The sequence below is a fragment of the Lycium barbarum genome, chromosome 9, assembly GCF_019175385.1.
Source record: "Lycium barbarum isolate Lr01 chromosome 9, ASM1917538v2, whole genome shotgun sequence".
NCBI lineage: Eukaryota > Viridiplantae > Streptophyta > Magnoliopsida > Solanales > Solanaceae > Lycium > Lycium barbarum.
This window is the reverse complement of record NC_083345.1, coordinates 3,764,634-3,783,493: the sequence shown is the minus strand read 5'-3', so window position 1 is coordinate 3,783,493 and position 18,860 is coordinate 3,764,634. Positions and strand designations below refer to the sequence as shown.

General features: G+C 39.9%; 1 non-coding gene across 1 annotated transcript; it reads left to right on the top strand.

Annotated features, from left to right (window-relative positions):
• The first annotated feature begins 5,534 nt into the window (after nucleotides 1-5,534).
• Nucleotides 5,535-5,641, top strand: LOC132612398 (small nucleolar RNA R71). The gene has a single exon (XR_009571765.1). It is a non-coding gene; the product is annotated as a small nucleolar RNA R71 (small nucleolar RNA).
• The last annotated feature ends 13,219 nt before the right edge of the window (nucleotides 5,642-18,860 follow it).

The following is an 18,860-nucleotide window of genomic DNA, read 5'->3' as shown; positions in this document are numbered from 1 at the left end:
GGAAAGAAATATGAGGGGGGTGGATGATGAAGAGACGGGAGAATGAAGAGAAAAGAGTGAATTTATGAGGGAGAGAAATTTATGAGGGAGAGGAAGTTGAAACATAAGTGAAGAAACCGTTTAATTTGAAATGGGAACCGTCAAGTAATGTATTTAAACATTTCCGACAGTTACGTTACCTGTTACGGACCGTATCATGGGATACGGGACGTATCTTGTGTTACGGTCCATCAAACGACCCCGTTTCACTTATTCATTAATGACCTGGCAGTACAATCGACGGACCGTAACTCACGTTACGGTCCGTATCACCTGGCGTAACGTGTTTGAAATTTCCAGTGAATGCCCAGATTTTTCCTTAAAGTTACGGTGATACGTTTCGGACCGTAACCTGTGTTACGGGACGTAACGTAGAGCGTCTCGTCTGGGAAAAATCAGCAGCTATTTGGCCTCTTCAGTTCTAAAAATCCTACCACATTAGCACATCAAAAACACAAAAGAAAACAAATGAACTACAAAATTTGAACTACTTATAAAGCAGTAAATATGGGTTGCCTCCCACACAGCGCTTGGTTTAACGTCACAGCTCGACGTGATACCTCAATGGATGCTAAGGTCCGGTGCCATGTTTTAACCGGTGAGCATCAACAATTTTGTCACCATCAACCATCCAATGGTAGTGCTTGACCCGATGACCATTGACTCTGAAAGTACGCGTCCCGTCATCGGACTTCAACTCCATTGACCCATTGGGTGACACACTCACCAAAGTGAAAGGGCCGGACCACTTCGATTTCAACTTGCCCGGAAAGAGTTTCAACCTCGAATTGAACAGCAACACTGAATCACCCGGTTGAAAATCTCGCTTCAGAAGTTTTACATCATGATAGTGTTTCATCCTCTCCTTGTACAAACTAGCACTCTCATAGGCATGATGCCGAAACTCATCCATTTCATTCATTTGAAACAACCGCAGCTTGGTTGCTTCGTCCCAATTCATGTTTAATTTTTTTAATGCCCACAAAGCCTTGTGTTCGAGTTCAACAGGTAAATGACAAGCTTTACCGAATACCAGCCGATAAGGAGAAGTACCAATGGGTGTGTTGAAAGCTGTTCTATAAGCCCAAAGAGCGTCATCAAGCTTAGATGACCAATCAGTTCGGTTTGCATTAACCGTCTTTGCTAAAATGCTCTTAATCTCCCGATTTGACACTTCAACTTGCCCACTGGTTTGGGGGTGGTAAGGAGTTGCCACCCTGTGCTGCACTCCATACTTCTCTAAGAGGTTAGCGAATTGCTGGTTGCAAAGGTGAGTGCCACCATCACTAATGATTGCCCGTGGAGTGCCAAACCTTGTGAATATGTTCCTTTTGAGAAACTTGGTGACACTCTTGCCATCATTGTTAGGCAATGCTACAGCTTCAACCCACTTGGACACATAGTCAACCGCGATAAGGATGTATCGCATACCACGAGAACTTACAAAGGGGCACATAAAGTCGACGCCCCACACATCAAACAGTTCAACCTCCATGACAAAATTCATGGGCATTTCGTGCTTCCTCCCAATTGATCCTTGGCGTTGACATTGGTCACAAGATTTAGCCAATAAATTAGCATCATGATAAATGGTGGGCCAATAATAGCCACATTCAAGCACTTTGGCTGCTGTTCGGTTCCCACTGTGATGACCGCCCATGGGAGAGTCGTGGCACGCCTTCAAGATGTCCATGGTCTCAGATTCGGCCACACATCGCCGAATGATGTTGTCGGCACAAGTGCGGAATAAATAGGGCTCATCCCAATAGTATTGACGACTACCTCTCAAGAATTTCTTCTTTTGGTAAGCTTTGACATCGTCAGGGATAAGACCTGTCACCAAAAAGTTGGCGATATCTGCATACCAAGGGGCAACATCACAAGTTATAGCCAATAGCCTCTCATCCGGGAAAACATCATTCAACTCAAGATTTCCACTTGGTCTCCCAGCTTCCTCAAGTCGAGATAGATGATCCGCAACTTGGTTTTCACAACCCCTTCGATCTTTGACTTCAAAGTCAAATTCTTGCAATAACATGACCCAACGAATCAACCTTGGTTTGGCATCCTTCTTTGTCATCAAGTATCTCAAAGCCGCATGATCTGTATGAACAACCACTTTAGATCCAAGTAGATAAGCCCGGAACTTCTCAAACGCATAGACAATGGCTAGAAGTTCTTGCTCGGTGACCGTGTAATTCATTTGAGCTCCATTGAGGGTCTTGCTAGCATAATAAATTGGGTGCATGATTTTGTTGTGCCTTTGCCCAAGCACCGCACCAATAGCAACTCTGCTTGCATCACACATGAGCTCAAACGGCATTGACCAATCCGGAGATACAATAATTGGAGTAGATGTGAGCATTTCCTTCAACTCATTAAACGCCTTAAGGCATTTCTCATCAAATGCAAACTTAGCTTCTTTTTCAAGGAGCTTACATATCGGGGTGGCGATCTTGGAGAAATCCTTGATGAATCGCCGATAGAAACCTGCATGTCCCAAGAAACTGCGAACCCCCTTTACAGAGATTGGTGGAGGGAGTTTGGCTATTACATCAACTTTTGCTCGATCTACCTCAATGCCCTTTTTGGAGATCTTATGGCCCAAGACAATCCCTTCTGTCACCATGAAATGACATTTCTCCTAATTAAGTACAAGGTTGGTTTCCTCGTATCGCTTCAATACCTTGCCTAGATTGGCAAGACACTCATCAAAGGAATCACCAACAACCGAAAAATCATCTATGAAGACTTCCATGAAATCTTCCACCATATCTGAGAAAATAGACATCATACACCGTTGGAAAGTAGTTGGGGCATTACATAAGCCGAAAGGCATGCGGCTAAAGGCAAAAGTTCCATAAGGACATGTGAAAATGGTCTTTTCCTGGTCCTCTAATGCAATGTTGATTTGATTGTACCCCGAGTACCCATCCAAAAAGCAGTAATACGCTCTTCCAGCTAGCCGATCAAGCATTTGATCAATAAAAGGCATAGGGAAGTGGTCTTTACACGTTGCGGTGTTCAGCTTTCTGTAGCCCATGCACACTCTCCATCCGGTAACTGTCCGTGTACGAATCAACTCATTCTTGGAGTTAGGAACAACGGTAATGCCTCCCTTCTTTGGCACACATTGTACCGGACTAACCCATGGACTGTTTGCAATTGGGTATACAACACCCGCATCTAACCATTTGATTATCTCTTTCTTGACCACTTCTTGCATAGGAGGGTTTAGCCTCCTTTGATGCTCAACGCTGGATGAACTATCCTCTTCAAGCTCAATTCTATGTTCGCAAATACCCGAGGGAATTCCCCTAATATCTGCAATAGTCCACCCGATGGATCTGCGATACACCCGCAATACTTCAAGCACCTTGTGAGTTTGATCCTCATTCAGCAAAGATGAAAGAATAACCGGTAAAGTATTATCTGGGCAAAGAAAAGCATACTTCAAATGAGAAGGAAGTAGCTTGAGCTCAAGTTTTGGAGGCTCAATAATCGAAGGCTTAGCTGGAGGAGTGGTTCTTTTATCAAGATCGAGAGATAATTTCTTCGGCTCATAAGAATACGAACCCCGGCCAATGAGAGAATTAACTGTTTCGATATATCCCATCATGTCATCCGCCTCAAAGTTCACCAAAATAGCTGAAAGTGCCTCATCGAAGTGCTCCTCTTCTAGTTGATGTTCCACCGCTTCGTCTATCTCATCGAATGAATCGATGACATAATTGCTTTCATAAGCACTAGGAAACTTTAACCCTTTGCTAGCTTGGAAGGTTACTTCTTCATCATTGACCCGGAATTTTATTTCATTCCTTTCCGAGTCCATTAAGGCTCTTCCGGTAGCAAGAAATGGCCTCCCCAAAATAATTGGGACTTCTTTGTCAACCGCACAATCAAGGATGACAAAATCTGCCGGTAATAAGAATTTCCCCACTCTAACAAGGATATCATCTACAACCCCCACCGGTCTTTTGATTGTTCTGTCGGCCATTTGGAGACGCATGCTAGTTGGTTTAGGTGTTCCCAACCCGGATTGATTATATATGGCTAATGGCATCAAATTAATACTAGCTCCATTGTCACATAAAGCACGAGCAAAATTATGATGACCGATGGTGCAAGGGATCGTGAAAGCCCCAGGATCTCCCTTCTTCTCAACATTTGATGACGAAATAATAGAGCTCACACGGTGGGTGACTCCCACCGTATCATGCTTGACTGGCCTTTTCTTTGTCAACAAATCTTTCAAGTATTTAGCAAATCCCGGCATCTCCTGGAATGCGTCTAGGAATGGAACATTCATTGACAACCCCTTCAATTGGTCGTAGAATCGTTGGCACTTGGCATCCTCCGTTCTTTTCATCAATCTTTGTGGGAACGGAGGAGGAGACTTATAAGTTTGAGTCAAGGGTTTGATTGCCCCCGTGACCTTACCCTTTTTGAAAGCTTTCTCCGGTGGCTTTTTCAACCCTTGGTTCCTCGTCACCCTTTTGAACACTAGGGTGTGCTTCCTTCTCTTTTTCCACAACAATAGGCACTTCAACTGGTGCCTCTATTTCTTCCTCGACCTCTTCTTCAATAATCCCATCAATAGTCGGCTCAACACTGATAGGTTCAACCACTTTCTGTTTTACCGCATCAAGGATCTTTCTGCTTCTAGTGGAAATAGCTTTGCATGAGGCAATGTGATCGCCTCCACTACCCCTTGGGTTCGGAACTGTGTCGCTAGGAAGGCCTCCTCTTTGCGGTGGATGTTGTTCACGAGACAGATCAAAGCGGTGTGAGAGCCTACCACTTCAGTCAAAACTTCCATCTTCTTGTCACTTTTATGTTGATTTTCCAATATCTTTTCAAGCATGGATTCCATCCGAGAGGTCCCTTGATCATTGAAAGGACTTTCTCGCCAATTCTGAGAGTTAGACGTACGGCCCTTTGGTGGAACATAGGCATTGGAATTCCGATTACCATAGTTGTTGTTGTTGTAATCCCTTCTGTCCGAACCACCATATTCATTTCTACCATATTGATTGCTTTGTTGTTGTGGTCTCCATGGCTTTTGATAACCCCCTTGATTGTGATCGATATAATTTGCATCCTCACGTTGTGGATGCCCCTCTAGATAAGCTTCCTCCGAGACTTGGTACATTCCGGGAGCATGAGGTGGCATCTCTTCGATAACATTTACACTTTTGGATTCTTTCTCCATAATCCTCTTCGATAATAAATCCACGGTGGTTTGCAATTGAGCGAATGCATGATCTCGCTCATAATTTTCTTTGGCCACCGCGGCAGCAGAGGGACTACCATATGATAGGACTTCGCTATCACTCGAATGCCAGGCTTGATTGTGGGTAGTAAGCTTGTCGAGCAACCTGGTGATGTTGACAAAGGATTTGTCCATGAAGCATCCTCCAGCTGCAGTGTTGACAGCAATTTGATTCATGGTGTCTAGCCCTTTGTAGAACTTCTCGGTGAGGATTGCATCCGGAAATCCATGAGTCAGAGATTGAGCGAGATAATATTTGAAACGCTCCCATGTTGCATACAATTGTTCCCCCGGTAGTTGTTTGAACTCAAAGATCTTGTCCCTAAGCTCAGCCTTTTTGCTCGGTGGAAACCATTTCTTTAAAAATATATTGGCCAATTCGTTCCAGCTGTGAATACTATTGCTGGGTAGCTTTTCGTACCATTCCCTCGCTTGGTCAGCCAAGGAATATTTGAAAACCCGTAATCGCAGTGCATCAACAGGAACAGCACCTTGAGATTGTTGAGAACATACATGCACGAAATTCTTCAGCTGTCGAAGTGGACAATCCTCCGAAGAATTTCAGAAATAGCCTTCAAGTTTCAATAGCTGATAGATAGAGCTATCAATTTTGAAATTTGCATTTCCTGTTCTAGGAGGAACTACAGCCGCAGCATAATCAGCTTCGTTGATGAATTCCGCGAATACATTCTCATCCTCCTCTTCTTCTGGTGCAGGATGGTTCACTTGGATTCCCCCTTGGTTTCCTTGATTGCGATGGGGTCTTCCTGCCATGTTCACCTGTTTCACTAAAACAGCAAACGAGGTGTGATGGAATAGAAAAATTTTTAAAGAATAGTACACCACAAGTAGTAATTTCTAAACCGTATTCCCCGGCAGCGGCGCCAAAATTTGATACGCTCAAATTACACCTATTAATGGCGTAAAGCGGACGAGGTCAAATATAGTAACCCAACAAGGTTGGGGTCGAATCTCACAGGGAATATGGAGAGAAAAGAGTACTAATTGTATGCGATACCAGTCTTTAAATGCTTTAATGCTATTCCGGATAGTTTGAATTGATTGTTGAATAATGTAATTGAATACTTTGACTTAGAATATAATTAATGTGAGAGGGAGACTAAGGTTGTGTTCCCCAATTTGATTAGATATTATGCTTCAGGTTTCAATGTGATATACTTCTAATGGTTGTTCTATGAATATGCACTTGGTCTCTTAAAAACTTCTTAATGTTTCCCAACAGTTAAGCAGTATTTCCTCTTTATGATTCTTCCGAATATAAAAGAGTTACAATCGAAGAGCGACCAATAATGCCAATTTAGACTTATTCTTATTCCTAAGTTAGTCTATTAAACGAGGGTTAACGCCTCGAGTCATTGTTATTCAATCTTACCAATATTGACTCTCTTTCCCAAGAAAAGTTAATATAATGGCTTCGGCTAATGCTTGCAATCATTACCCAACGTTACAACACAAAGATAGAATAAATAACAACAACCATTATGCATATATCAATAATAGAAACCCATTCACATAATACCCATCATGGGGTTCACAACCTTAGAATTGAAATTAGCTACTCATAATGTTTCTTGACAGAAAAAGCTTAAAGATTAACATAATACACTTACAATGCTAATACAAGATGGAATGAGAGTGAAGTTGTAGCCTTAAATGCTCCAACCACTTCTAAGATTAAGAACTAGGGTTTGTGCCTCCAAAATGAAAACTGAATAATGAATTAAAACCCTACATTAATTATTTATAGAGCCAAAAATCGCGCCAAGTTTCTGGACAAAAATGCCCTTACGTCGCATCGTTACGGACCGTAACCTGTGTTACGGTCCGTCCTTCAATTCGTCATTTTGTCAGCTTTGATGTTACGGCCACCATGCGACGGACCGTACCCTGTGTTACGGTCCGTCCTTCTGAAGCGTAAGTGGTGACAATTACTTGGCAACTCTCCGGAATTTTGGGCCCTGTTACGGTGACATGTTACGGACCGTAACATGAGTTACAGACCGTAACACTACACCGTAACACTGATGATTTCATTGAAAACTCTCTGGAAATTTAGCTCCTGTTACGGTGACATGTTACGGACCGTAACATGAGTTACGGACCGTAACACTACACCGTAACACTGATGGTTTCAATGAAAACTTTCTGGAAATTTAGGCCCTGTTACGGTTCAGTGGTACGAACCGTAACATGAGTTACGGACAACGTTACGGCATTACTTCTCATTTCCGATCCTTAGTTAATCAACCCTATAAAACACAAAAATAACATAAGAAACAATATAAAAACACTTAAAATCAAGCAACATTTCTAGTTACAAAGGAATAAAATGTGCCAAAATTCATGGCACATCAGTGCACCCCAAGGCGAAACACTAGGCCTAATAAACCCCTTATCAAGTAGATCTTTCAATTGGGCTTTTAACTCCTTTAACTCTGCTGGAGCCATTCCGTACGGCGGGATAGATATCGGTTGAGTATCGGGAAGTAAATGAATTCCAAACTCAATCTCCCTGTCAGGAGGGACTCCTGGAAGATCTTCTGGGAAGACTTCCGGAAATTCATTTACAACTGGAAAAGATTGAAGAGTTGGAGTCTGAGCATCTGAATCTTTGACTCGAACTAGGTGGTAGATATAGCCTTTGGAAATCATTTTTCTGGCCTTTAGGTAAGAAATGAATCTACCCCTGGGTACTACTGAATTACCCTTCCATTCTATGACTGTCTCATTAGGAAAATCAAATCTTACCACCTTAGTTCTACAACATACTGCGGCATAACATGAAGCTAACCAATCCATGCCCATGATCACATCGAAGTCTACCATTTCTAATTCCGCTAAATCAGCTATGGTTCTGCGGTGATAGACTAAAACTGGGCAACCCCTATACATATGTCTAACTGTAAGTGATTCCCCAACGGGGGTGGACACCTCAAAGGGTTCACACAATTTTTCAGGTTCAATACCAAATTTCTTAGCAACAAAAGGGGTTACATAAGATAGAGTGGATCCTGGGTCAATAAGGGCATATACATCGAAAGTGAAAACTGTTAGAGTACCTGTAACAACATCTGCTCTAGCTTCAGTATCCTGACGGCCTGTCAATGCATACATGCGGTTTCGGCCCCCGCTTGTGTTCCCAGACCTAGCTGCATTGTTCCCCTGCTGGACCTGATTATTACGAGGGGCTGCTGAATTTATGGATGGCGTCATATTACCTCCAGTACCCTGCCTGGTTGATGGACAGTCTTTTTGAAAATGGCCCTTCTGGCCACATTTAAAACAGGCATCTGTACCCGCACGACAATTACCTAAGTGTCTCTTGTTACACTTGCCGCACATCGGATAAGTATAAGTCGACTTACCCCCACTAGCTTGAGAGTACGAGCTTGATGGCCTAAAATTCGGCTTCTTATCATTGCGGAACTTAGGAGGTGGGGCACTTGCTGTGGACGGAGCAGGTGCTGCTGACCTGTTCTTAAAGAAGTTCCTATTTCGGTTCCCGCTGAACTGTCCGGTAGATTTGACCCTCTTGTTGAACTCCTTGTCTTTCTCTTTTTGTAAGGTTTCTTCCTCCTTTAGCCTTGTCTCCTTTCCCTGCACAAAAGCAACCATCTTGGAAATAGTCATGGTCCCATTTTGTGCAACAATATTAGCTCCATCATACAAATGGGAATCAAGACCTCCCACGAATCTTCTCACTCTTGCCCTCATATCAGGTACCATGTGTGGGGCATGTTTTGCCAGGCTAACGAACTCCAAATAGTATTCTTGAACTGGCCTGCCATTTTGCTTGAGCTTCAGGAACTGTTCAGCCTTAGCCTCTCTGAGCTCTATTGGCATAAAGTGGTCTAGGAATGCGCTAGCAAATTCATCCCATGTAGCATCAGGTGCATTCTCACCTCGGGACAATTCCCAAGATTCAAACCACGTGTTAGCAATGCCCTGTAACTGATGAGCTCCAAAAGTAGTTGCTTCGGTTTCGGTAACTGTCATAATCCTGAAGATCTTTTGGAGAGCGTCAATGTAATCCTGGGGATCTTCATCCTTTTTCGTTCCCGTGAATACTGAGGGATTCATTCTGAGAAAGTCCTTCGCCTTAGAAGACTCCCCATTACCTCCTGAACTTGACCCAGTTTCCTGACGTTGGGCCTGAGCTGCTACTAGCTGGGTGAGCATATTGATAGCACTCCTAACATCCCTATCCGAAGCATTAGGAGGTGTAACAGTGGAGGCGGTTGGAGCTGTTGCCTGAGTCGGAACAGTATCTTCGTGAGCTACTTCGGCGGCAGCCCTTTGGCTAGTTGCTGTATTTTTCTTCTTGTAAGGCATTTTCTGAAAACACATATACGCACGAATTAGGAAATGATCCTAAAAATACTGCTCTAACTGCACGATCTATAATATGAAAGAAATGAGACAATCCTGAATGTCTTGGTGGTCAACTGTTTATATGTATGGGGCCCTCACACATATAAAAGAGACCCCACTAGACACGGTTTCATAGACTCCTTAAAGACACTTGAACCTAGGCTCTGATACCAAGATTTGTCACGCCCCGAACCATGGCTTGGACGTAACACGGCACTCGGTGCCTGACTGCATGTGACCGAGCGAACCACATGACTTGCTGAACTACCATGATTGCATAACATGAGCGGAATATAACGTGAATGCATGATGAGCCTTTGTAAAACTTAATAAGTCATAATACATAATAAGGTACTTGTTTAAACATGAGTGAGCCAAAATGGCTATACGACTCCAAATGTCTAAAATGACATAACTGACTTGTCTAGTCTATGAAACCTCTATTATGATTCTGACTGGAAATCACAATTTCTGGGACAAGGCCCCCAGCATACCTTTACATGCAAAACTAAATAGAGAAATACAATGCTTAAAACCCCGAATGAGATAGGGCTCACCAATAAGCTGGTACGAGCAAATCCTAATGATCAGAAGCGTCGTCCTGTAAATCCGCACCTGCATCGTGAAATACAGGCCCCCGGGAAATAAGAGGGGCGTCAGCACATTGAATGTACTGGTATGCAAAGCAACCGGAAGAAACAACATGGAGCATGGAATAACATGATAAGAGCTGAAACTGAAAACTTGGACATGAACATGAACATGAGCATGAGTACATATACATATATAACAAGAGTAAAACATGATAAGTAGGGAGAGCATTTCATAAGCCGACAACATGATATCACCACGTGGATACGTGGAGTCTGGTACCTTGCCGGACCAGCAGAGCCCCTATACCTTGCCAGGGTATAAGGTAATAACGTACCTGATGGAACCATTCAGTGTGAAATTAAGGTATCGTCCTAACTGGGCGGAGCGATCCTTGTCCTATGGTGGCTACATAGTTTCAGGCTATCTGAGCCTTCTCGGTAATTCGTGCAACTCCCAAAAACATGAACATAATATAGTTGTCTAAGAAGCCCATGAATTTCGTGAATTTACTTGTACTTGTCTTGAAATCATGATTTCACAAAATAACTTGTAAACATGGTTTCATGAGATAGCTCGTAAACATGTTCTTGACTTATGAGTAATACAATAGTTCAAAATCATATATTTGTAGTTGACTTGAAAAAATGTTTATAATTTGCAAGATAACTCATGCAGTTTCATATGAACATAATGAGAACACATGAGGAAGAATTCATGTTTCATGGATTAAGCTAGGATTCCTAATATCTGTAATGGAAAGTTAGGAACACAATAACGAGCATATATACGGAATTCATGGACATACATACATACATAATTACGGGCTACCAATACATTGGGTTTAATGCCCTAGGATTTGAACTTCATAGGTTTTATGAAACGGATCATGGGGAAGAACGTAGAGGTTTCCACATGTGGAAGGAAGTTCTACATACCTTAACCTTCCGCTTTTGAGCGTATCACAATGTTCTTCAACCCCTTCAACTTCAATCTATAGCAATACAAGTCATAGGGATTCTATATTAGCAACAATATCCATGTTTTGTTCATCTAAGCATTTTATCAAACACTTAATGGGCATGAAGCTCTATATCCCTCATTAATTGTGTTTTCTTCACCAAATCCCCATTGTTTTACTTCTAGTCATTTCTACAATCCCAATTAGATGCAATTAACATCATCCTTCATAATCCATATGAATACAAAAATCCCAAGTCAACAATCCAACAATTCTAACATAGTTCATATAATCATCTTCAACAAACCCAATTACTATTCTCCCAATAAATCATCAATTCACAATTATAAGTGATTAGGGAGTACAAATATTACCTTTTGGGTATTCACCACGAAATCAACACCCCCAAGTCCAATTTTTAGCTTAAAATGACGACAACAAATTGTTCTACACTTTATCCTTCACGAGCTTTAGAATTCGGGGCCTTAAACTTGGTTGATTCTCTACTTTCTCTCTCTAGTTTCTCTTATCTCTCACTTCCTCTCTCTAAAAATCTGAAAATGTGGGAAATGAGGGCTGCTAGGGCAATCATTTTCTATATATACCAAGGGTAAAATGGGTTGACCCAACTTGAAAACGGGTCGGGACTGTTCTGTCTTAAAAAGTCCATATCTCCCAATCCCGACGTCGCCTGTGAACCCACAACCTATGGTTGGAAAGATATTTCAATTATCTACAACTTTCATTCTTTGAGTTTTCCCAAATTCTCAACTTACGAGGGGTTTATGGCCTCCCGAAGTCAGTTGAGCCGAAACTCAACTGCGGACCAAAACACGCCCATGTTACGGTCCCCTAACACAAGGTACGGACCGTAACGTGGCGTCGTACCCTGATGAAAATTTCCAGAAATTTTCTGGAAATTTTCCCTGTGTTACGGTCCGATGTTACGGTCCGTAACACAAGGTACGGTCCGTAACACTAAGGGACGGACCGTATCTTGGGACCGTATCGTGAACGAAATTTCCAGTGAGGTTCTGGAAATTTCGTCTGTGTTACGGTTCACTGTTACGGCCCGTAACACGAGTTACGGTCCGTAACTTGTCACCGTAACGCAGACAATTTTCCAGCGAACAGGCTTCAGTCAAATGGGCATAACTCTTTGCATATATGTCCGTTTAATCCCCATAATATACCGTTGGAAAGCTTGTTAATAGGGTTACAACTTTCACCAAGGAAGTTCTTCCAGATTTACAACGGATCAAGGAGTTATCGCTGCCCGAAATAGGCTTGTCAACCCACTAGAGCTTTAATGGTATGAGCTTAAACTTAGTCCCAAGATGCGGGGTGTTACATAATCATCTGGGCTCTGCCTACGTAAGACAGTCCTTTAGCCATCCATGATTTGATTCGTGCTGTGATTTTGTCTACCAACGGTTGACATTGAGCTACAGTGAGCTTCTTTGTAGATAATGGCACTCCTAGATACTTGAAAGGTAGTTCACCTATCTCATACCCAAGTACAGAAATAATTGCAGCCTTTGTATCATTGTTAACCCCCCCCCCCCCCCAAAATAAACTTGACTCTTTTGTATATTTGCTTTTAGACTTGATGCCTCAGAGAACATATCAAATCTGTCCCGTAGTAGTTGGACAAACCCGACATCTCCTCTTGTAAACATGAGGAGATCGTCCGCAAATCATAAGTGAGTAATCCCCAATCTTTGGCACCTCGGATGATAGTTAAAATCAGGTTCCTCTTTCAGCGTACCAATGCATCTGTTCAAGTATTCCATCAGTAGGACAAACAAGTAGGGGGACATGGGGTCCCCCTGTCTCAATCCTCTTCTGTCCACCATGTTGTCTGATAAGATGCCATTAATTTAAAAGTTGTAGCTGACAGTTTGCACACATAGCATGATCCATCTCACCATCTGCGCAGGAAATCCCAGTTCTATCAGTATTTGTTGGATAAAGCACCACTCAACTGAGTCATAAGCCTTTTGGATATCCACTTTTATCATACATCGTGGGGAGATATGTTTCCTTGTGTACCCCTTGACCAGCTCATGACTAAGCAAGATATTATCATATATGACTCTCTCTGGTATAAACGCTGACTGGTTTGTTCCTACCAGTCCATCTATCACCCCTCTGATTCTATTTGAAATCACCTTTGAAATTATCTTGTACATGGTAGAACAGCAAGCAATAGGCCTAAAGTCCCGAACTGTCTCAGGCTGAGAATTTTTGGGAGTCAAAGTCACAGCAGTGTTGTTTATTGCTCGGAGGAGTTTATTTTCCTGGAAGAATTCCTGCACAGCCGTGCACACCTCTTCTTGAATTATGTTCCGTGTCTTCTTGAAAAAACAAGAGTTGAAGCCATCAATCCCGGGTGCTTTATTTTCATCGATGTCAAATAATGCTCTCTTAATCTCCTCTTGAGTGACAAGTGCGCATAGCTCTCATTGTTGTGTTAGAGTTAGTTTAGGTCCCTTCCTCATAACTCTGACATCAATAGCAGGTAAACGATCTGATTGAGAGCCAAGCAATCCCTTATAGAACTTCAATATTTCATTTTCTATCTCCTCATGTTTCACCAGACTTCTTCCTGCTCCATCTTTCAACACTGATATACTATTTAAGCAGGACCGTGCCTTCATACATGTCAAAAAATACCTGTTATTTCCATCGCCTGAGTTAACCCAATGTGCCTTCTATTTTTGCTTTAAAATCTTCTCCTGAAGCTCTGACCATCTTTGCAGGTCTGCTAAGGCTTCTTTCTCTTGTTGTACTAATTCCGGATGCGCCCCAAGTTGCATTTTTTGGGTCACTTGTGTCTGAGTGACCTGCAGTCGTTCCCTTGCCTCTTGTACTCTCCTATCAATACTTCCCACACGATTGTGCATTAATTTCTTTAGAGGCTCTTTGCACAACTTGAGCTTTTACCACACTCTATACATGGCATTTCCATTCATTTGTGTACCCCAGATGGCACCCACTGTGTGCAGAAACTCCTCATGATCAGCAAGGATATTCAGAAATTGAAATGGCCTTTTGGCACCCCCTGTAAGGCTATGGTGTTCAATGTGGATGGGCGAATGATCTGAGAAGTAGGCTATCTGTGCGACACTTTTATTAAAATTATGTTGCTTCACTTTAGTTTCTAAAATTCCCGCAAGATTAATCTTCTGTTTATTGAGATAATTCCGTAGCTCCTTTTGTCTGAAGGGTCTATTCATGCCCCTCACATTCCAAATGAGCCAATTCATTAGCACACTTGTTTATTCCTCCCATCAAGAGGTTCTTCTGCCCACTCAAGTCCCACGTTATCCTCTGTCAATGGTATAAATTTGTTGCTCACACGCAGTACTGGATTTGTTTTAGCTAGTGTAACATATGATGTTATGCCAGGTCCCTCCATATTTTGCATTGCATTGGTTATCCTTTCCTGAGTGGTACTCGTTCCTCTCTGTGATGTTATCTGAGTTCGCTGCTGCTGCCCCTTATGAGTCTGCTGCTGTCCCTTTGTGGCAGCTGAATTTGCCTCTGCAGGGGTTGGGTCCAGCGTAGTCACCTTACTTGTACCAGTAGTTGTAGCTAACTGTTTGGCATGTTCTATTACTTTGGTTGCTGCATCAGTTTGAACTGGTTTGGTATTCCATTGTTTTCCATTGTCCTGTGGCCTTCCTCTGAAGCCTTGTCTCTGTCCATGTTGTGGCTTGCCTTCCTCAGGTTTGCATTCATGCCCATTTCGAAGGCACGTTTTGCAATAGATGGGTTTCCAACCATATTCCACATCTTGCTTAAAGACTCTTCCATTTGGATCAACCACTTCAATTTCATTGGGCAGGTCTTGTGTGACATTCGTCTCAATTAGAACTCTAGCATAGGTAACCTTATTTTGTCGTGTCGTGGACTCATCTGCGTACAAAGGGATACTTAGTCGACTTGCAAATTTACTCAATGTAGCTGGTTCCCAGCAGTTCAGAGGAAGATAGGGATATCGCACCCAAATTGGCATCGTGTGAGGAAGATCCTGCTTGAAATCAAAATCCGAGGTCCAGCCTTTCAGAATAATGGGTCTGCTGTTGATAGAGTACGGCCCAGCATATAGAATCTCATCCTTATCATCTTTACTTTGGAATTTAACAATAAAGAAGCCATCGGCATGCTTATACAGAATCTGATCTGCAACAGAGTTCCAAAATTTAGCAATGTAATTTGCCATATAAGAATACGATGGGTTTCCCCCCACCACATACACCACCAGTGCATTCTGCCACTCTTTGGTCTTCTTTTCCAGCTCCGCTTCTTCCAACACTACCATAGTTTTCCATTAATGATCGTGGGAGGTATGTAAGTCAGTGGAAGTCCCGACGTTGTCGTGCGGTTCTTTGCGAACAAGCTAGCCCAGTTGTTCTTTCCACCCTCCTCATTTGCATATTCCGTAGGTGGATGGTCCTTCTGTTCCTTCTCCGTCATCGTCCCTTCTAATTGCACAGCATTAGGTTCCACGCTCTGTCCTGTATGCAGTGGTGGGCTCGCAGACGCCATTGCTACCATCGGAGGAATTGGTACAGAAACCACCGCCGGAGTTTTATTTAGGTTTTTAGTTGCGCTATCTCCTTCCCCCATTGTCGGCGATTTGAGTCTAGCCCCCTTTCCATTTGACTCTTCTCTGTGGCGATCTAGTGCTACAACTGGTAGGAGTTCCATCAGGTCCTTTCTAGGTCGTCCCCGACCTCTCTTTGCCATGGATTGAGATCGTGGTGCACGTTAGCAGATAGGGCTAATCGTGCGCCGAGAGCTTTCCGTTAGAGAGAGAAAATCTTTTTGGCAATGCTTTTAGCTGTAAGTTTTACTACAACTATCTGATTATTATTAGAGTTATTAGTGAGTTGTGAGTATGTGAGAACTATAAAAACTAGCTATCCTCACTTATATATGTACATATAGTAATAATGTTAATACAAAGTTTATTACAAACACAATTAATTTACAGTAATTTCAAAATTCACCGTGTGCAGATTATCAGATCATCAAATCACATCTCTTATATCACTCCAAAAAAGGGCAAACATGTTCCTTCATTTTTGGCTTTTAAAACTCCACTTTTGACTAATTTTCTCTCTCCTTATATATACGAACACACTCACACTTTTTCTACATGTTCTTTTTCTACATGTTTTTTTTTTCTTACTGTCCTACCAATCCCTATCTACCCCTTTATTTCTTTTCCTCTTTTTCATATGTGGCCCCCGCCCATTTTTACTTTTTTGACTTTTCTATCTTATTGCCTAAATTTAGAAAATATCATTCCTTTGGAATTTGAAAAAAAAAAAAAAAAACTTTCACATTTAATAGTTGGAATCGTAAATAGGTTCCTATTCCATTTGTGTAGAATTCAATTTCCTTTACACTTCTCTTAACAGCTGAAACTACCCATCTTTACATGGGAAAAACAAAGAAATGAATTCAGTATAAATTAAGCAAAATGGTAAATGCACCAAATACGTGTGTTTGGTTAGTTATTTTGAATTCCGCATAATTTATATAAATGAAGATAGTATAGGTAGGTAAATGGAATAATTGATAGTTTAGTTAAGGTGTGAAACTCATGAACATGTGATAGTTTATGTGTGTTTTGAACCATTAACTCTTTAAGAAATAATTTAACCTTAAAATTTCTCATTTCTACGCTTAATGAGATGATTTATATTCACGCATGTTGACACCCAATTTTTTGCTCATAGAGCTTTAAATTAGCGTCTTAAGGCTCCTTGATTGTTAAATAGCACAAAAAAACAATATTTTTGGCACATTTTTCAATTTTAACACAATTTATTGATAATTATTCTTGTTTATGCAAATACTAGGATTTTTATCAATTTATTATCATTTAAATTAATTTCATTAACCATTAGCTTTTTCACAATCAGCTGCACATGTACACAACACAACACTACAATTTTATTTCACTAAATAATTATATTTTAATTTTTTTACAGCACATTATATTTTTTTAAATATCAATAACCTTTTTATTTACGTTTTTTTCTTATTACATATCGGTACGTACAATTTTTTTATGTATATCAGTTATACTAGTGTCATTTGGTCCGTGCTAAACCCGGCCCCAAACAGATGTTAAAAATTTAAATTATAGATATTTAAAAAAAATAAAAATTTTGTTCTTGCTTCTTTATTTTTATAACATTAATTTGACACTTTCAAAAGACTTCGAAACTTTTAAAGTACATAAACGTATATAAAAATTAGAAAACATTTTTCTTAGTTGTATAAGATTCAAAAAAAAATCAAACAATAGAAAAATCTTCTAATTAATATCTTACTTAAATCTTTTGAGATTAAAGTCTCTGATAATCTAAATTGAGATTTCCATCTGTTATATTAATTTCACTTGGTTTTTTGAATTGAACTCATATTGGATAGCTTATTTTTTTACCAAAAGATATTACAGTATTCAATTAATGTCAAAAATATTTAATGCGAAGATATTGTGGAATGAAAAATCAACAAAGTTAACTTATAATAAATATAAATAGTTAAAAGTCTTTATATTAAAAGAATTTCTGTAGAACTCCTTTCAAATTAAATCACAAAAGGAAAATACTGAAAATTCAATAAAATTAAATTGTTCTTACATTAAGCTTTCTTTTTTCCTTCCAAAAGATGCATTTTAAAAAATAATAATTTTCCTTTTTTTTTAATTTAATGAACCTTTTTATGAAATCATCATTTTAATAACTTTTTCATGTTGAACTTAACTATTGTGTCCTAAATTATATTAAATATTGATTATTCGGTATTCTACAAAATATTTTAATATTAAAACAAAAATAAAAAAATATACTTTTTGCAATTGTCTAGAATTTCTACTGTTTGAAGATCAAACTATATTTTCATTAATTATAATATTTTTTCAAACGTTTTTAGAATATAGATAAAAATAATATTTTATAGTTCCTCTTCTAACATAGTAAGTTATTAGATAAGTTTTATGTTAAAAGTATGCGCATATAATATTTGATTAATTAGTATTGTATTTCGAAGTTTATTTTGACGAAAGGACTATAATTTACATTATACATTTTCAAAGTATTTAGCATTAATATAAGTTTATATGTATTTATTCCTTTAATTTAAAACTATATTATACCTTAAGTGAAATATTTCTTAATTACTTATTTTGCCAGTATGTACGACACAAAATTACAGGAGAAAATAAAACAACTTTGCGTCTAACTAGACGAATAAAAATTGAAAATAGCAAATGATAATTAGTAAAAAAACATCAACAAATACTAAATAGTACTATAAAAATAATATTTTAATTCAATAATTAAGCTTATATTAAGATAAAATCTGAATAACAGGATAGTTCTTTACGTGTCTATAATAAATTCCTAAAGAAAGGTATATTTTAAAACAAGTTCAATAATAAAAATCCACATATATATATATATATATATATATATATATATGAGTATGCTTTGTGGGGTTCACTATAACCTTTTTCATGATATCATTATTTTTAGTGGCATAAAAAAATTCTTAAAGTTCTCAAATTTATCAAAATGTGTG